Source organism: Fukomys damarensis, unplaced genomic scaffold (genome assembly GCF_012274545.1).
Source record: "Fukomys damarensis isolate Sample0158 unplaced genomic scaffold, DMR_v1.0_HiC HiC_scaffold_39, whole genome shotgun sequence".
Lineage (NCBI taxonomy): Eukaryota > Metazoa > Chordata > Mammalia > Rodentia > Bathyergidae > Fukomys > Fukomys damarensis.
This window is the reverse complement of record NW_022900951.1, coordinates 117,223,529-117,240,549: the sequence shown is the minus strand read 5'-3', so window position 1 is coordinate 117,240,549 and position 17,021 is coordinate 117,223,529. Positions and strand designations below refer to the sequence as shown.

The 17,021-nt window shown below is 36.2% G+C and overlaps 1 pseudogene; it reads right to left on the bottom strand.

Annotated features, from left to right (window-relative positions):
• Positions 1–8,423, bottom strand: part of LOC104876908 — a 19,623-nt pseudogene extending 11,200 nt beyond the window's left edge.
• Positions 8,424–17,021: the final 8,598 nt, after the last annotated feature.

The window sequence follows — 17,021 nt, the reverse complement described above, 5'->3', positions numbered from 1 at the left end:
TACATATTCTACAAATTTCATTATATTATAGATTCTATTTTTCATATTCTTTTTACTCAAAGTGTAAGATTCTTTTCTTCCTTTCACAATAAATATGGCAAATCAATATATTATAACTAAGAAATGAACTTAGCATATTGCTAAAACCAAGGCAAATTATTTCTTGAAATTGGTCATTAGTAGAAAATAGCTTAATAAAGAATGGCTGCTATCATGAAATCAACCAAAAAACAAATAGCAACCAATAACAAATGCTGTGAGGAAAAATGAGCCTTTTTCCACTGTTGGTGAGAGTGTAGACTGTTGCAACCACCATGGAAATCAGTACAGATATACCTCAAAGAAGTAGGATGAGAGGTTCCATTTGAACTAGCTATTCCCCTGCTGGGTAACTTCCCAAAAGAATACAAAGAATCATACCACAGCAATATATGTGCATGCATGTTCATAGTAGCACAGTTTGTAATAGCTAAAACTTGGAAACAGCCCAATTGCCCATCAACTGGAGACTGGATAAAGATTTTTTTTTTTTATAAAATGGAGTAGTAAACATCCATAAAGAATGAGAAATTAGAGGCATTTATAGCTAAATAGATGCACATTGAGGCCATACTCTTAAGTGAAATAAATAGGATACATGTGTAAATACCGAATAGCTTCTTTGGTTTGAGAAACTGAAAGTGTAAATAAGGACTAAAATATATAATAGATAATGTGAAATAGGAAGAAAAAGTGCACAGGGGAAGGGGAAGTGGGAGGAGTAGGGGAAAGGAAACAAGGAAATGGAATTAATATGAGAAAATAAAAAAATGGAAACAAAGTATTTGTAAATAGAGAGGGTGGGGGGTTGAAGGGAGGGCAGGGGAATGGGGGAAAAATAAGAAGCATGGTATATTATGTAAAGATACATATCTCCAGTGATGAGTGTCATTATGTTTTACACCTAAAATGTACCAATAAAATTAATTTTTTAAAAAAGAAAATAGCTTAAGACCTCTATTACAATAAATTCAATGCAACTTCAATTTTGCGATGTATTTTTTTTTGACCCAATATATCCCTTTTGTACACTTCCCTCATAAAGTTCTTTTGGACAGGCATCAAAAGGAGGAATGAGGGGATGTCCATCCAGTTCCCATTTACCATTTCAAAGGTCACATATTTTTTGGATCATCTTTAGGCTTATAAACCTTTCATTTAAAAGCATGATATCTCATAACAGTTTACACAATGTAAGAGTCCATATCTCGATTGCGGTCCTCATTCTTCAGCCATGCGCAGACTCACCAGCTTCCTGTGTGGTGAGAGCAGGGCTTTGAGTGTGTTGTCTCCTGGAGTCAAAGTCTTTGAAATTCTCTGGCTAGACCTATTTCACTTTAGCATGGTGGTAGCTAAACTTTAGTTACCTTGACAGCTGTGGGAGTAACCATAAGTGCCTTACATGGCCCTTTTCATATAGGTCATAAAGGGGTCCCTTTTCTAATTTTTAACATCAAATCGGTCCTCCGGTTTTATCAGGTGGGCAGGAGTTAGCACAGGAAGGTCCTCTTTATTTTTAATTTACCCTGAATATTTTGAAATATTTCACCAATTCTAACAGTTGTGATTTTATACTGGATAAGCCCAGTTGAGATGATTTTATAAAGTCTCAAGATACAGGGTGGCCTTTCAAACAACACCTCATATGGGAAGAACCCAGTATGACTTGGGTATCCCTTAATTTAAAGAAGGCCATAGGGAGCAGATCAACTCATAACCTGGTGTCATCTAACAATATTTGACTTAATGGTACGATTTATTATTTTTTAACCCTACCAGAACTCTGAAGACAATAATCAGTAAAACAGTTTAGCTAGATCTTGTACAAACTGTTACAAATGCTGGCCCATTGTCACTGCCTATGGAGGGAGGCAGACCAAAAGTTGAAATTTTTTAAAATAAAATCTTGCATACCTCTGAAGCCCTCTGTTTTTATAGGGAAAGCCTCAGACCATCCAGAAAAAGTACAAGCCCATACTAACACATATTTATAACCTTTACAGGGGGTGGGTATAATCATCTAAAGTTTCTATTCAGTTGTCCTTTTGGCTTATCTGTCTACCTTCACATTGCCATTTGCTATTGCACCTTTTCCTTCTTGGTGCTCCGAGTAATGAATTATTGCTTTGTCAGATTTCCACATTGCCTCAAACAACTATACTATATCTTGTTTACTTTTAATAAGTTTGCGCTCTGCTGTGAGACCACACTGTTATATACTATACCAAAGATACGCAAAGTAGCAAACAGTAATCTGTAGAAACATTTGCCCTCTTTTCTTTTGCCCTTCGGAGAGCCTGTATGAGCGCCCATAGCTCTGCTCACTGAGCTGACCATCTGTTGGGGGAGGGGTCCTGCTTGGAACACTTTATCTCTGCATAGAGTCATCTCTGCATAGCCAGCATAGCATACCCCATTTTCCACAAAGCTACTCCCATCCTTGAACAGGACGAAATCAGCATCAGGCAGTGGGACATTCTGCAGACCTGGATGACTAGAGAACAACTGGTCGGTGACCCTGAGGCAGTCATGGTCAGGGCCGCCGGGTTCTGAGGGCAAGAAGTAGCAGGGTATAAGGTTTTAACTGGAACAAAACATAGGTGGGGATTCTCACAGTTGAGGGCCTGATATTATGTGACTATTATTTGAGAGCCATCGATGTCTTCTTTGCCCATCAGTTGGAGATTGGATAAAGATGTGGTTTTTCTACAAAATGGAATACTACTCAGCCATAAAGAATGAGAAACTAGACCCAGTCATAGGAAAATGGATACATATTGAGGATATACTCCTAAGTGAAATAAATAAGTCACACATGTGTAAATACCGAATAGTTTCTCTGGTGTGAATAAACTGTTATAGTACATAAAATCCTATTGAGATAACTGACATTGTGAAATGAGAAGAAAAGGGCTAAAGGTGTAGGGAAAGTGGGAAGGGTGGGAAAGCTATGGGGGTGAAGGGAGGGCAGGGACAAGGGGAAAAAATGAGAACCAAGACCTGCCATGTAAAGGTACAAGATTCAAATAATGAATGTAACTGTACTGTATACCTAAAATGTACCAATAAACTCAATAAAAGAAAAATCAAGTTAAAAATTTTAACTATTTGATAAATGTATCTTTGTTTCAATTTAAATTAAGTGTAACTGGTGTGCTTAAAACTCTTCTTGTGCATTGCAAATTCTTAAATTACAATTATAGAGTTAACTTGCTTTTTTGTACTTTGTTTATAAAAACTCAAGGTTAAAACTATTCTATAGGTACCAAGTCAAATTTTAAGATGTAACAATCTGAGAACAGAAAAAGAACATTTTAAGATTTTAACTGCTGAAGTTTACTACAGAAGGTTAATAGTAAATGAGACAGAGAAAGATATTAAGAAAGCTATGGGTAAAAGAGATATACTTTTGATATGAAAGGATTTTGTATGTTTGTCTTGTTAGAAATAGATAAAGAAAGATATACAAGACCAGAAGGCCTAAGTATGTAGAAAAGGTGTATGGACATGATTTATATGTGTTTGCTTGTTGGTTCCAAGTTTGTTACAAAAGGTTTACTTTTACAGTAACAAAGAGCTTTCCTTCCTGTTGATTGTAATTCTACAAGAGATTTCTGTTAACTGATCTGCAAACGTTTTGACTAGTCTTAACAAAAGGAAATTTTAGGGCTGGAGATTTAACTCAATGGTGATGCCACCTGCCTTGCAAGCGCAAGGACCCAAGTTCAATCCCCAGTACCAAAAACAAAAAAAATAAATAAGAGAGATTTTATAATTCAATTGGCTGAATACATTTGAGTGTATTATAGTTTCATAAATTGTCTCCTATGTTTGTGTCTGTCCAATTGTTTGAAAACTGTTTGTCCAATTATATTTTGATTGAAATGACATTAAGGATACTAATAATTCATTAATTTCTATAACCTGGTTTTATAAGTTAATTTTGTTAAGATAATTAAATAAACTCTTAGGTCCAGATAGAGTCCTGTTAATAGCAAAAAAGACAGCTGCTCAGAAAAATTTATTCTGGTCTTTATTCACCAATGGGAGCTCCAATAGTTTTCATAGACTATGGGAAGATACACTCCCAACAAACATCATTCAATATGTTGTTATAGAATGTTTACATTGGTTATCATCAAAGGGTTGGATTTTAAATATGTTATTATGATATGTTTATAATAGTCATTTTCAAAATATGACATTTTCTATAGAAAAAGTTATTAAGAGGTTTTATTAAAAAATGCTTTTGATACCAAATTAGATTAAAGGGCGTGAAGTTTCATACATAAAATGATGATTATTGTTAATTTTCTGATGTACTAAATAAAACAACAGAGTATTGAGAGACTGTTAATGAGGCTTCAGGAGGCAGGATATAAAGTTTTTGCTGCTTGGAGATAAAAGGACTTAAAGCAGATGAAAGAATTTTTGGGATAAAATTTAGAGTATCTAGATTCTCTATATGTATAAATCTTTAAAGGGCCCAGAAAGACAGCGATTATTATAGGGTAAAGAGCAAGAGTCAGCATTTAAACAAATAAAACTAATTCTGCTACCCCCTGTGTCAGGGATCCTAAATGTGACCCAGCCTTTTAGTTTGTACCTTATTGAAAAAAATCATACTGCTTTAGGTGTGCTCATTGAAGGAGTAGGTCCATAGAATTAGCCAGTGACATATTTATCTTAGAATTTAGATCCAGCTGTGAAGAGATAGTTCGCTTGTTTATAAAGCCCTGGCAGCTGCAGTTATGCTAATTAAGAAAGCTGACCAGGTAACATTAAAAAAAAAATAGATTGTTCAGTTTCCCCATGCCTTTTGCAACTATTGAATAATAAGACATTGTGATGTATTCTTTATTTAATCTGGAAGATGTTTTTCTTAGTAACAAGATTGGGATATCTATAAGAAAACAAATAATCAGGAAGCATAGGTAGTACTAAGAGCATGAAGGTTTGGGCCAGAAAAAGGTAGATACTTCAGATGAACCTTCAACTCCAGTTTAGAGTAGATAATTAAAACTTTAAGCAATGTATTTCTATTCATTTTTGGACTTGTACTTATCAAATCTGGAAAATAGATTTAGATGTATGTGTTAATGCATTATTTGGGACAATATCCTTTTTAGGCACAATTCTATAAGTATTTGAGTGTTATATGAGGATTAACATTTAAATTTACTGTAAAGCAATAACTACTGCACTCCTACTGCCCATCCTTAATAATACAAAGAATATACAGTCATCATTTATTATTTATTACTAGTACATGTTTGCAGTACATGATGGTTACATTAATGTGGGGAGTACATAACACATCTTAATTGTGTTTTATCCCCTGTCCCTCCTATCCCTTCCAGCTCTTTCTAACTCTTGGTCCCTTTCCCATTTGCAAAAGCTCCATTTATTATGTATCTAATAAAAATCCAATGCTGTACTTAGTGGGAGGCAGTAGGGGGCACTTAATGAGTCCATCACTAACAGTGAATATGTGCATACATATTATCTGTGCTGTATATATATAGAATTACCATCACCATTGACTATTTAGTGTGTGTCAAGCACATTAATAGACATGAGACTCAGTGATGAGCAAATGTGAGAAAAGTGACTCCACGCAGTTTACAATATATCAAGGACAATAGATGTCAAATTGGATGTTACAGAGGAGGATACCAAAGGAGCTGGAAAGCACTTAAGAAGAAACATTATTTGGGATATTTACAAGTTCACGTGAATTTTCAATTTTGTACATAAAATAGTCTCCTCTACTCTGAGCAAATGTCTTCTATAGATGCACATACTTGGGGAGGGCAGGGGGGGTGAAGGGAGGGCAGGGGTGAGGGGGGAAAATGAGAATCAAGACTTGTCATATAGAGGTACAAGATCCCAACAATGTATGTAACTGTACTGTATCCCTAAAATGTACCCATAAACACAATTAAAGCTGAAAAAAAAATGCTGGGACTAAATTCCGCTGTGACACAGTGTGAAAACAATTACTTCAACCCAAAATTAAATCAGCAACTTATTCCCCTTTGGTTCACTGTAATTGAACTAATTACCAAACAGCTGAGTATGTGGTCAAGCTGGGCACATGAGGTGTTAGTTAACTTCCATGCATTATCATTTTCAAGTCTCTAAACAAACTTGAAAAGTAAGCAAAGAAGGCATTATTAGTACCATTTTATGGATGAAGAAACATATTCACAGAAAATAGTCCATTGAAGGTCAAAACAAATAAGAATTTTACCTAAAGCTAAAACAACAAGTTTCCTTGCTTGGAACCCTGATATCAGATGACTCACATTAACTATTCACATACTTTACATCATTATATAAAGGAAAACTGCTCAATGCCAAGCACTTAAGCCTTTTAGATGTGTCTTAGTAAATATATTATAAGACAAGATTTTTTCAATTCCAAAATAAAAATTGCATTAAAATTCATAAAGCTCTGATATTACTTGCTAGTAGTCATGACTCAGCAAGTAGTCATGCAAAACATGCTTGTCAAACATACTTTTTCACTAGAAAATAGTAAGATGCTGCTTTCTTGGGTAAAATTCTACATTCTGATCTACAGAGCAAATGTCTTCTTGAATCTTCTTTTATGGAACATGACTACAGAAAAAAATAAAAGGAGTCCTATATATTTATCTAACAAATAATACCCTTTAGGTGCATACATTTGTCGTCCCAAATGATGTAGCAATTTGCATATGTCACTGCTGAAATCTGTAACTAGGTAAATGTAAAATCTAATCTGCAAATATCTATGATGTTTATGCAGCGGATATCAAATATCTACAATATAGAAGTCCAAATAAGGCAAAAAGAAAGGCCACATGTGAATCAGTAGCTGAATGCTGCTGCCACTTTGAGTAGATTATACTTTTAATGTAAGTAGAAACAAGAAATTCTTAAAGATGATTTTTATTTTTTGTACCGGGGACCAAACTAGGATCCTTGTGCTTGCAAGGCAGGTGTTGGAACCACTGAGCTAAATCCCCTGCCCAAGATGATTTTTAATGTGCATATGTGCATGAAAATCTGGTAACTTACGTTAATTAGAAATGACTGCTGCTAACTTGTCACTTCATTTCCTTTGATATTTTCTGAGTTTCACAGTGATTACTTCCTCGTGGCCATCTAGTCATTAGAATATATTTCAGTTATTCTATTATAGTTTATTAATAATTAAGTATTCCAGTAATGAAGGATGGTATAAATTTGCCCAGTTATTTTTGTTTTAAATATTTGAAACATGATACATGGAAACAATATCTTAGTCATTTATATTTATTTCTTTTATTAGTGACAATGAACATGCTTCTAAATGCTTGCTGACTGTTTCCACTATTTGAGCATGTTCTTTATTAAGGAGAATATCTTCTCTTTAAACAACAACAACAACATAATAAAAGGAAAATTTCTGTGAAAATATAATCATAACACGTTTTACAAATGATATTCTGGATGACCTCAAGACATCCATTCTACTTTGATGACTTAGAAATCAGGTTTTTCTCAGGTGGGACGGTGCACACCTGTAATTGAAGTACTGGGAAGCCTGAGACAGGACAATCACAAGTGAGAGCCCAATCTGTGTAATTTAGACCCTTTGTGAGGCCCTGCCTCAAAAGAAAAATTTAAATTAAAGGGCCAAAGATATTGCTCAGTTTAAAACTTTTAGGTTCAGTGCACAGTACCAACAATCATTCAATCAATATGTTTTCCTATCATGATCTTAAGTAACAAATACCATTTTCCTTTCCTAATTCATTTTCAGAAATTAAATCATCATACAGTTATATTTGAAAATGAAGAATTCGAAGAGTGTCATTGTGCCTGGCAAGTGAAATCTTCATGATGCACAGCGGCTGATTTTTTTCCTGACTAGTGCTTCAGCTTGCTGGATTTTTTGATTCATATTAACAATTAAACATCTTTAATGCATGGAAAAAAGACGTAGGAATCAGAAAATATTCTTTATGTCAGTTACTCATAGCTTTATATCTAATACTATAAAACTGATGCATTGGCATATGTATAAAAAACCTTAAATGATGTATTTTTATGTTATCAGTACTTTTATTAATAATGATATTCCTCGACAATACCAAATTATGTGTTTATTTGATCCTTAAAAACTTAAAAACTGAGACAGATAGAATGAAGAGGCATTTTCTTAGTCTTTTTTAGAAATAAAGATACTGAGTTCCAAAAGCCTTTTGAAATGATACAATTAATCAGAAGAAAGGGACAATAGCAGAGAACAGGCCTAAGCCCAGCTCCTCCTTTTTCACACATTTTACTCACTTCTCCATAAAACTGCTGTTTCACTTACGGCGTGATTTTATCATTTTCCGAGCTCTAGACATCCGTTAGCAATTTATTTGTCTTATAGGAGATGTTCAATTATGCTTCTTTGTTTTCCTCCCATCTATGAGAGCTATTGCACTTTATTAATATATACAAGACACGAGTTCACATTTGAGAAGTGCTAAAGGAAAGTAAAACAGTAAAAATATCCCTTCAAAGACAATAAGCACAGGGAAAGTCTCTGATCTATTTTGCTCTCTGAAGCACGCATGCACTATATTATTTATGCAGTTCCCGGTGTCTGGAATGAATTCTGACATTCATTCCTTCTTTCTCCTTCACCTCTACAACACATTCTTCAAGGCTAATCTCATACTACCTTTCCCAGTATCCCCTACAAATTTAGTTTGATAGTTCCTGCCACTAAAAATAGCAATTAGCAAATTTATCTTTTATTTCAGACTCCTGTAAGTTGTCTTACTCCCTCTTCTAGCTACAAAATGATGTATGGTTTCTCTTGGCATATGCAAGGGCTCAATATCATTAAGGAAAATAGTGTACAGTTGTAATTCAAAGGCTATACTGGCACAGACAACTGATATAGTTAAATAAGCCCTTAAAATGGGTTTATATTACAGCCACCTAACTGCCCTAAAGTATCGAAGTGCACACTCTGTCCTCATCATAGTACATATCTGACAATAATTTCCACAGCATAAATAATTCACAGTGGGGCACTTCAGATCCTGACTACGTTTCCAGAGGGTAGCCCACATTGACTTAAAAATCTCAACTGCTATTTCTCTAAATCCACTGAAGCCAATGCATATTATTGCTTTCTTCTAGTAGGAGCTTTTTGCCTTTTTGAATACATACAACAGACTAAATCATATAGCTAGCAGCAATAGAAGCAAAAGACACTCATGTCCAGATGGCATTTGGGACTGAAGTCACAATCTGGTCTAGGATTTACTGTACAACAGCGCTGCTTTTGTGACTTCCCTAACATACATCTTCCACAATGAAAAGCTCTAATATCTTCAGACCATAACAGAAGAGCTGTAAATAACTGCTGAAATGTCAAGGGTGATATGACTCAAGATCTTAGGCGAGAAATTATATGGAAATACAAGATTACTTCTCCTTCCTAGGCTGCAGTTTTTCGTCTGTAAAAGTAAAAAGTTATGAGAGTTCAGGGGTTTCCAAGTCCTTCTCTGCAGGAGAATAACTTAGAGAATTAAAACAAATTCAGTCTTTTATCTCAATCTTAGACTGATAGAATGAAAATCTCCATAAATTATTTGAATTTATCTAGACCATGGGGAAAAATAGGAACCAGGTTACATCATGTACGAGATCCCAATGATGAATATAACAGCACTGTATGCCTAAAATGTACCAATGAACAATGAAAAAAGAAACAGTGGGCTAATTGAGCTCCAAGTCTTAGGCACAATTAGAGCTCCATGATCCATGAGTATGAATGAAGTCCAAATTATAACATGATCCTTTTATTTTTGTCTGTTCTATCACCACATGACAAGGTAAACACTCAACACTCAAGGTAAACACTGAACAGGAGACCTTAAACTAGTGACATTCTTTCCATGACTCTTTGTACTCTTGGAAAAATTCTTCCCTTCTATGGTTTCAGTTTTCTCATCTGCAAAATAGAATCATTGGGTCACATGGTAATTTAATCCGTGGAGCCTGGCAAGGTTTTTCTGTATACGTTCAAGTAAGGAACATGATGTTAAAATAAACATAAGGACTGTATCACCAGGGGAAAGTCAGCTGTTTCACTGTGATAAAACAATAAGGGGAATGCTAAATTTAAAAATGTATATGTATATATATATATATATATATATTACTGTAAAAGACACATTGCCCTCACTTCCCTTCAAAATACTCCCCCTTGCTTCAGTCAGATTTATCCCACCGTTCTTGCCACATTCTGAAGCAGTTCAGGAAGTTCTTTTTTCCAGAGTGTTTTTACAAGGTGTGATCAAACATTCAGTGAATGCTGCTGTCTCAACCGAAATTCAGGCTTGTAAACACATTATGGTGTGTCTTCATCCACTTTACTCACTGGATCTGGCGCCATGTGAATTCTTCCCAAAAGTCAAATTGACCATTAAAGGTAGATAGTTTGAATCCATTCAGAACATCAAGGCAAGCACAAGAGCAAAACTAAAGACATTCACGAAAGAAGACTTCTTGAACTACTTCAGTAGGTGGCAAGAATGATGGGGCACGTGTGTTTAAAGTGATGGTGAATATTCTAAAGACAATCTGTTTTTCATTGTAATACATTTTTAAAATTTATACATACATCATATGTTTGATCACAACTCATACATTCACTGCTATGATGCTGAGGTCCAGAATCTAGTCCTCAGCCTGGGTGACTCAGGGATCTGAGTCAACAGTATCTTTAAAATAGGTATCTCATACTGTCCTGGCTGAAAGAGCCATGAGGAAGAGAAATGGGTAATTTACAGTTGAAAAATAGGACTTGTAATAGTTACTAGACACTGTGGTTAAGACATTTTCCCTATATACTTTCTCTACCCCAAAGGGTATAGAGGGGAAATATACCAACAATAAGGATTACATTTGTTGATAATAATTTTAAAATGTAGCTAAAAAATAAATAGATCATGAATGACTCTGGTAAGAACAGTCTCCACTTGAAAGAAAGACCTACCTAGAAAGTATGATAATTATCGGTACTCTCTTGTAAGGCTACAGTCAGAAATAAAGGTGTTGGACAATTTTATAAAACTGAGCACATATTCTGTTGCACTGATTTTAAATTCTATAAGTCTCCTTGAACTTAGCTCAGACTCTTCACTGAACCTAGATTTGCAAGGGGTGTTCAACATAGATTTGTTTTTCAGAAGCTAAAAAAGACAACTAGAGCACTAATCAGGCAGGGTGAAGAAACAATGAGAATGAGCTTTCAGATAAATCATGGAGTTCTCTCAGTTCCATACCAATGAATATAGACTGAATTTATAGGTAATAGGAACTTTTGAAGAACAAATCACAGTTAGGTGATCCTATGATCTCTTGCATCTTTAGTTTAATTAAATTAGAAGCAGTAGATTAGAGCCACTGATAATTGGTGACAACATTAAACACTATCAAACGTGTGGCTGGTAGCTAGTGTATTTAAGGGTAATCTCATTGAAGTCTAAGAGCCATATACAATATTTCAAAATGATTAGATGTCAGGAATTAATATAATTCCAAGAGGAAAAACTTTAGGTTAAGTGAAATATGAATACAGACATTAAAAGAAACTCTCTCTGGCAAAAACACAACACAATTTGATCCATAATCACTCTGATGAACTTAACACAGAAAATATATAAAAATGTATAGTTTCATGATTAGATACCATTGAAAGTTACTAAATCTTTGACCCATTGTTCTGAGCATTGATGAATTAAATGGACATCTCTCCTTTCAGAGGAACTTTATATTGAAATAATCAAATAAAATTAATGAGGAATGATCTTCTTTACAGAAGAGTTACAACTAATAAATTCAAGAGGAACTATAGGATGAGAAAATGTTCTGGAATCATAAAGGCATAATACAGGTTGGCAACAATAACAAATTCATGCACAAATATTCAGAGAAATGTTGACGGGAAATTGAGTGTCATCAGAGTGATATCACCTGAACCTACAATGATAGTTCACATTACTCAAGGTAGGACAATGTTCCATGAGACATTAGGTGTCTCCAGTTTTGATATAATAGGAAATTCATACCATCACTAAGTAAATAGTTCTGGCCCAGGTTAAACCAAATACAATATGTCCTCTAATGCTATCTACAGATTTATAAGAAACACCAGTGGTAGAAATATCAGTGACAGGACATATTAAATAATATCATGAGGAAGAAATATGTCACATCCAGAATGCAGGATGATCTGTAGGAAATATGACCTGAATTGCTCAGGCATTAGGGGAGTACAGTTTCCTTTGTTTTTCTTGGTAGCCAATTCAGGGTAATAAATAAATTATATCACAACGGTTGCTGTGGTCTACTAAAAGGAAAGTCTGCTGTCCTTCTAATTGGAGATTTACTAAATTGAAGAATCTTCAGATCATTCTAGAACCACCAAAGAAAAGAGATACATTTTCTGAAGGGATTCTTGATAGAATGACATGTGTGACCTAGAATTTGGGAAGGCCTGTGAACAAGAACACTGGTGTGTATCTTTTGAAAAATTTCCAAAGGTAAAGTATGGGTAGAATAGTAGTCAATACCAGTCAAGCAAGAAACGACTGCAGGATAATAAGACGAAAAAAGTGGAGTGGAAAGGATCTAGAGTAGCACTGAAAATGTCTTTAGAAGTTCCTATGGCGACAATATGTGGTGTAAGGGCCATTGAATGACCCAAATAGACACAATTTCAAAAGAAGTTCTACTTAAAGGATGTGTTTGTAGGTATAATACTGATAGTATATGATGAAAACACTTAAAGATAGACCTGGGTCTCTCACGAGATGCTATGTTAATAAAAAAATACCCAAAGGAAGCTTTTTATTATATAAAACACACATCATCTATGAGAAAACTATAGCACTAGAGCAGGCCAGTAGATAAAAGTGGACCAGACCAGAGCAAGCCCAAGGAAGCTTTCCATGAATCTACAGGTGAACCATGTCCCATTTGGTACCTCTCTGTGTTTTTCACCTTAGAGTAGTAAGTGTCAGAAAACAGAAGAGGTGATACTCCTGAACTAGCCTAAAGGTTGTGCAGAGAGAGAGGAAAAAACAGACTGCCTGCTCCACCCACCTTAGGGATATATGACTTCAAACTAAAAGCATGGTCTGTTCTGGGGCAAAGAGAGGAGATAAAATTATATTTAATTGGAGATTGAATTATAAATTCAATGATAAATTTAATTTGTGTTGAAAGTGACTAGAAAGTTGTAGAATCAACCCTAGGTAGCTTCTGTGGATAGGAGCCAAAGATTAAAGGCAGTGACTGAAAAATCTAAAGTAACTTATGTTTTTTCTCCAGTTAACTGAGACTTCTTAGTAATTGGTTAATTGATTATAATCAATGAAAAGGAAACTGTGTGTAACACATATGCACTCACAAAGAGTTCTGGTAAATCCTTGGTGTGTAAAAGGCAAATATATCTATATTGACAGTTCCATATGAATTGTTGGGAAAGGTGATCATGTACATGCAATCTCTCTGTCCTGTGCCAGACACATAAGATGAATGTCATTATTATATAAGGCAAACAAACTAATAAAAAGAATGTGCCTTGGGCCAATAGCACATCTTTGCTAAGAAACAAAGTCCTAACTGTGTGTCCTGGACTCATCACCTTGATCAGAGTATCTTTTCTTGTTTCAGTGTGTACTACCTTGTTATCTGCAGTCCCTGTATGGAAGGAACAAGATCCTTTTGTTCCTTCGGTTGCCACACTAGATAAGTGTGGGAAAGTCAGTAGCTCTGTGTCAACTGCCAAAAGCATCGGATGGCCTTGAGTGACTTATACACACCAGCAAAGTTGATCTTGCTGTCCTGTGTTATCCATGTGTCCGAGGGCTTCACTGATATGTGACTCTGAAACCAAGATGCAGTGAGCAGAGGTTATGGTTTTGATCTGCAATATTCCCCAAATGCCTCATGTACTTGATAGGTGATTGGATTACGGGGTGCTATAGCTGGAGCTGGGTCACTGGAGAGTGACCTGGAAGGGCAGATCCTTGTCCTTGGCTCCTCCCTTCTCTTTCTGCTTCCTGGTTACCATGGGTTGAACAGCTTTCTTTGGCTCAGGTCTTTCCACTATGCCTTTTTGCTTTACAGTTAGCTGACTATGGGCTGAATTCTTTAAAAAACTATGGGTCACAATAAACCTCTCCACTTTTAAATTTTGGGTTTTTTAGTATGTTTTTCCAGCAACAGGAAAGGGACTGAGACAACAGAGTAGCAAGAAAATCGACAATACAAAACAGATACCATTTACTTCACATGGAAATAATCATCAGTAGACAAAGCACATGCACAAAGACAAAGTAAGAAAAATACCATATGGTTCAGTAAACACTATGTGGCCCTAAGCACTGTGCTAAATACTTGTTTAATTCTCCCTACAAAATTATGTGGTATATACAACTTTTTACTAGTGAAAACAAGGACTCAGGTAGGGAGAATTATTGGCCTAAGGGTTCATACATTAGATGCGATAAAAATTAGATGTAAATCCATGTTTATCATAGCCTGGGATGTAGCTCAGTGGCACAGTGCCTGCCTGGCAAGGTCAAAGCCCCGATTCCTAGTACAATTCCTAGTGCTGGGAACATAATCCATGTTTATCTGACTTCAAAGCCCATGTGATGAAGCACATGAGAATGGAAATTACCTTTTCAGTTTTCTTTGTATTTCTAAGAACTATATGACCACGCCTTAGTTCACTCCATCCTTTTTTACTTTTCCTTTGTTACAAGGAAGCTGAGAAAGAGAACTTGTGAGCTGTGATGTTAGGCCTCACTACAAACTAATGGCTTTGGAGCTGCCCGAGGGATTAGTAAAGTGCACTTCTGAGTGTGCCTGGGTAGGTTATGGAGAGGTGACCCTGGATGCTATATTTGGGGCCTGGCCCCCCACCCTCCTTTCTAGCACTGTTTCCCTACCCTACTTTCTGGGTGCCATGAATGAAGCAGCTTGGATTCACCATGCCCTTCAACCATGACATTCCTGCACTGGAGTCAGCCAGCCATACATTGAATTTGCTGAAACCATGAACCAAAATAGACTACTTCCATCCTTAAGCTATGTGCACCATACATTTTGTCCCAACAACAAAACCTTTGACTAATACACCTGCCTGCTGCTGAGTACATAATTCAAGATTCTTCCTGCTGACTGGCTTGTGATTAAACTGTCCTTCACTGTGCTGTATTCTGGAGTCTTACAAAGGCTCTGCCAAGTACTTAACCAGCATAACATTTAATTAGCTAATTGACATTTAGAGACAGGCATATTGAGTTTGAGCCCTTCTAAAGCAGCCCTTGACCCATTTGTGAATCTCAGATTGGATCGTGTATCTCAGTTCCAACATCAGATAAGTCTGACCCTGGACTCGAGGGGATGACTATTTCCTTGTTGCTGCTGCTGATGACTCAACCAGATATATCTCTACTTTCTGTAGAGACATCAAGAAAAAGACTGATAATATGATGAATGTACAGGCCCACTGGCTGGTTACTCATGGAGAGGAAGAGCATAGATAGATAGATAGATAGATAGATAGATAGATAGATAGATAGAGATATAGATATATATAATACTGAGGTCACACATCTAAAAGAAGATGACTCAAAATGATCTATAAAAACTGCTTCTGTGGATCCTGTTTATGTCCCTGTTACAAAAGATCAAAAATGTCAGAGTTCAGTAGGACAACATCCATGGCCCTCTTTTGGGAAAACCAATTCAATCATTGCTATTCTGTGGGTCCATAATCAGATGATACTGACTTAACATGATGTTCTCTAGGGCTGGGGATTTAGCTAAGTGGTTCTGCCGCCAGCCTCACAAGCACAAAGACCTGAGTTCGAAAACAAAAACAAACATGGAAAACATGAAGTTCTCTGGAAGAAAACAGAACCGTGTAAACACGAGAAATCTTCCTAACATACATCAGCATCCCCTTACCCCGTGCCCCCACACAGTGGAAAAGTTTCATGGTTGAGCCAAGCATTATGAGAAAGTGAAATAATTCACATTTTTACTGTGAAATAAGTATGAATACAATAGCTTGGAAGGAATGAAAATGACACATTCAAAATCTGAAGTATTTGTGAGGAATGGGACACTACATGTGGGGCCCCTGATAGATTGCGTGTAGGAAATGGTTTGGGGGAAATATTTTACCATGTGACTCAGCAAATTTAAACAAGAGATGAGGTAGAGTGAGGGACTGCTTTAGAGTGATTCTTTAGAGCTTGTTCTGAAGCTCTTTTCTATAAATAGAGCATTTAAAATTCCTCCTTACTTAAACTTCCCATAGTCTGCTCCACAGAATTGTGAGGAGTAACAGCTTTGTGCTGTCTAAACTACCAGATAGCCAACTTTGACTGGAAGAAGGTCTTGTTGATCAGTGCGGCTGCTCAGTGTCAGGAGGAAGATGTATATAGAGAAGTCAGGAGTCCTGAAGTTGGCTACCATTTCTACAATACAGCAGCTGCTACTGAGATACCACAAGTATAGCTCAGATAGAGTAGAACTGAGCAGAAGGCCAAACCAACAAACTCCAGGAAAAACTATGAGAGAAAAAAAGAAAGTCCCTCTGTGAGGCCAAGAAAGTGTAACGGTCAGCAGAGCCTACTTATGTGACTATTCATCTTCACCAGTACTACCTGACCCAAGATTCTAAGCCTCCTTTTAGCTGGAGCAAAACTCTTGCTCAACACACACCCGGTACCTTTCCCTTTCAAATTTCTCATTTTCTCCAAATCTCTGTGTTACTTGGCTGACTCTGTTTTTTCACCAGTTATAAAATTTGGGTAAGAAAGTAGAATTCTAGGGCCAGGGATTTAGCTCAGCAGTTCAGTGGCCTGCCTCGCAAGCACAAGGTCCTGAGTTCGATCCCCAGGAAAAAAAAAAAAAAA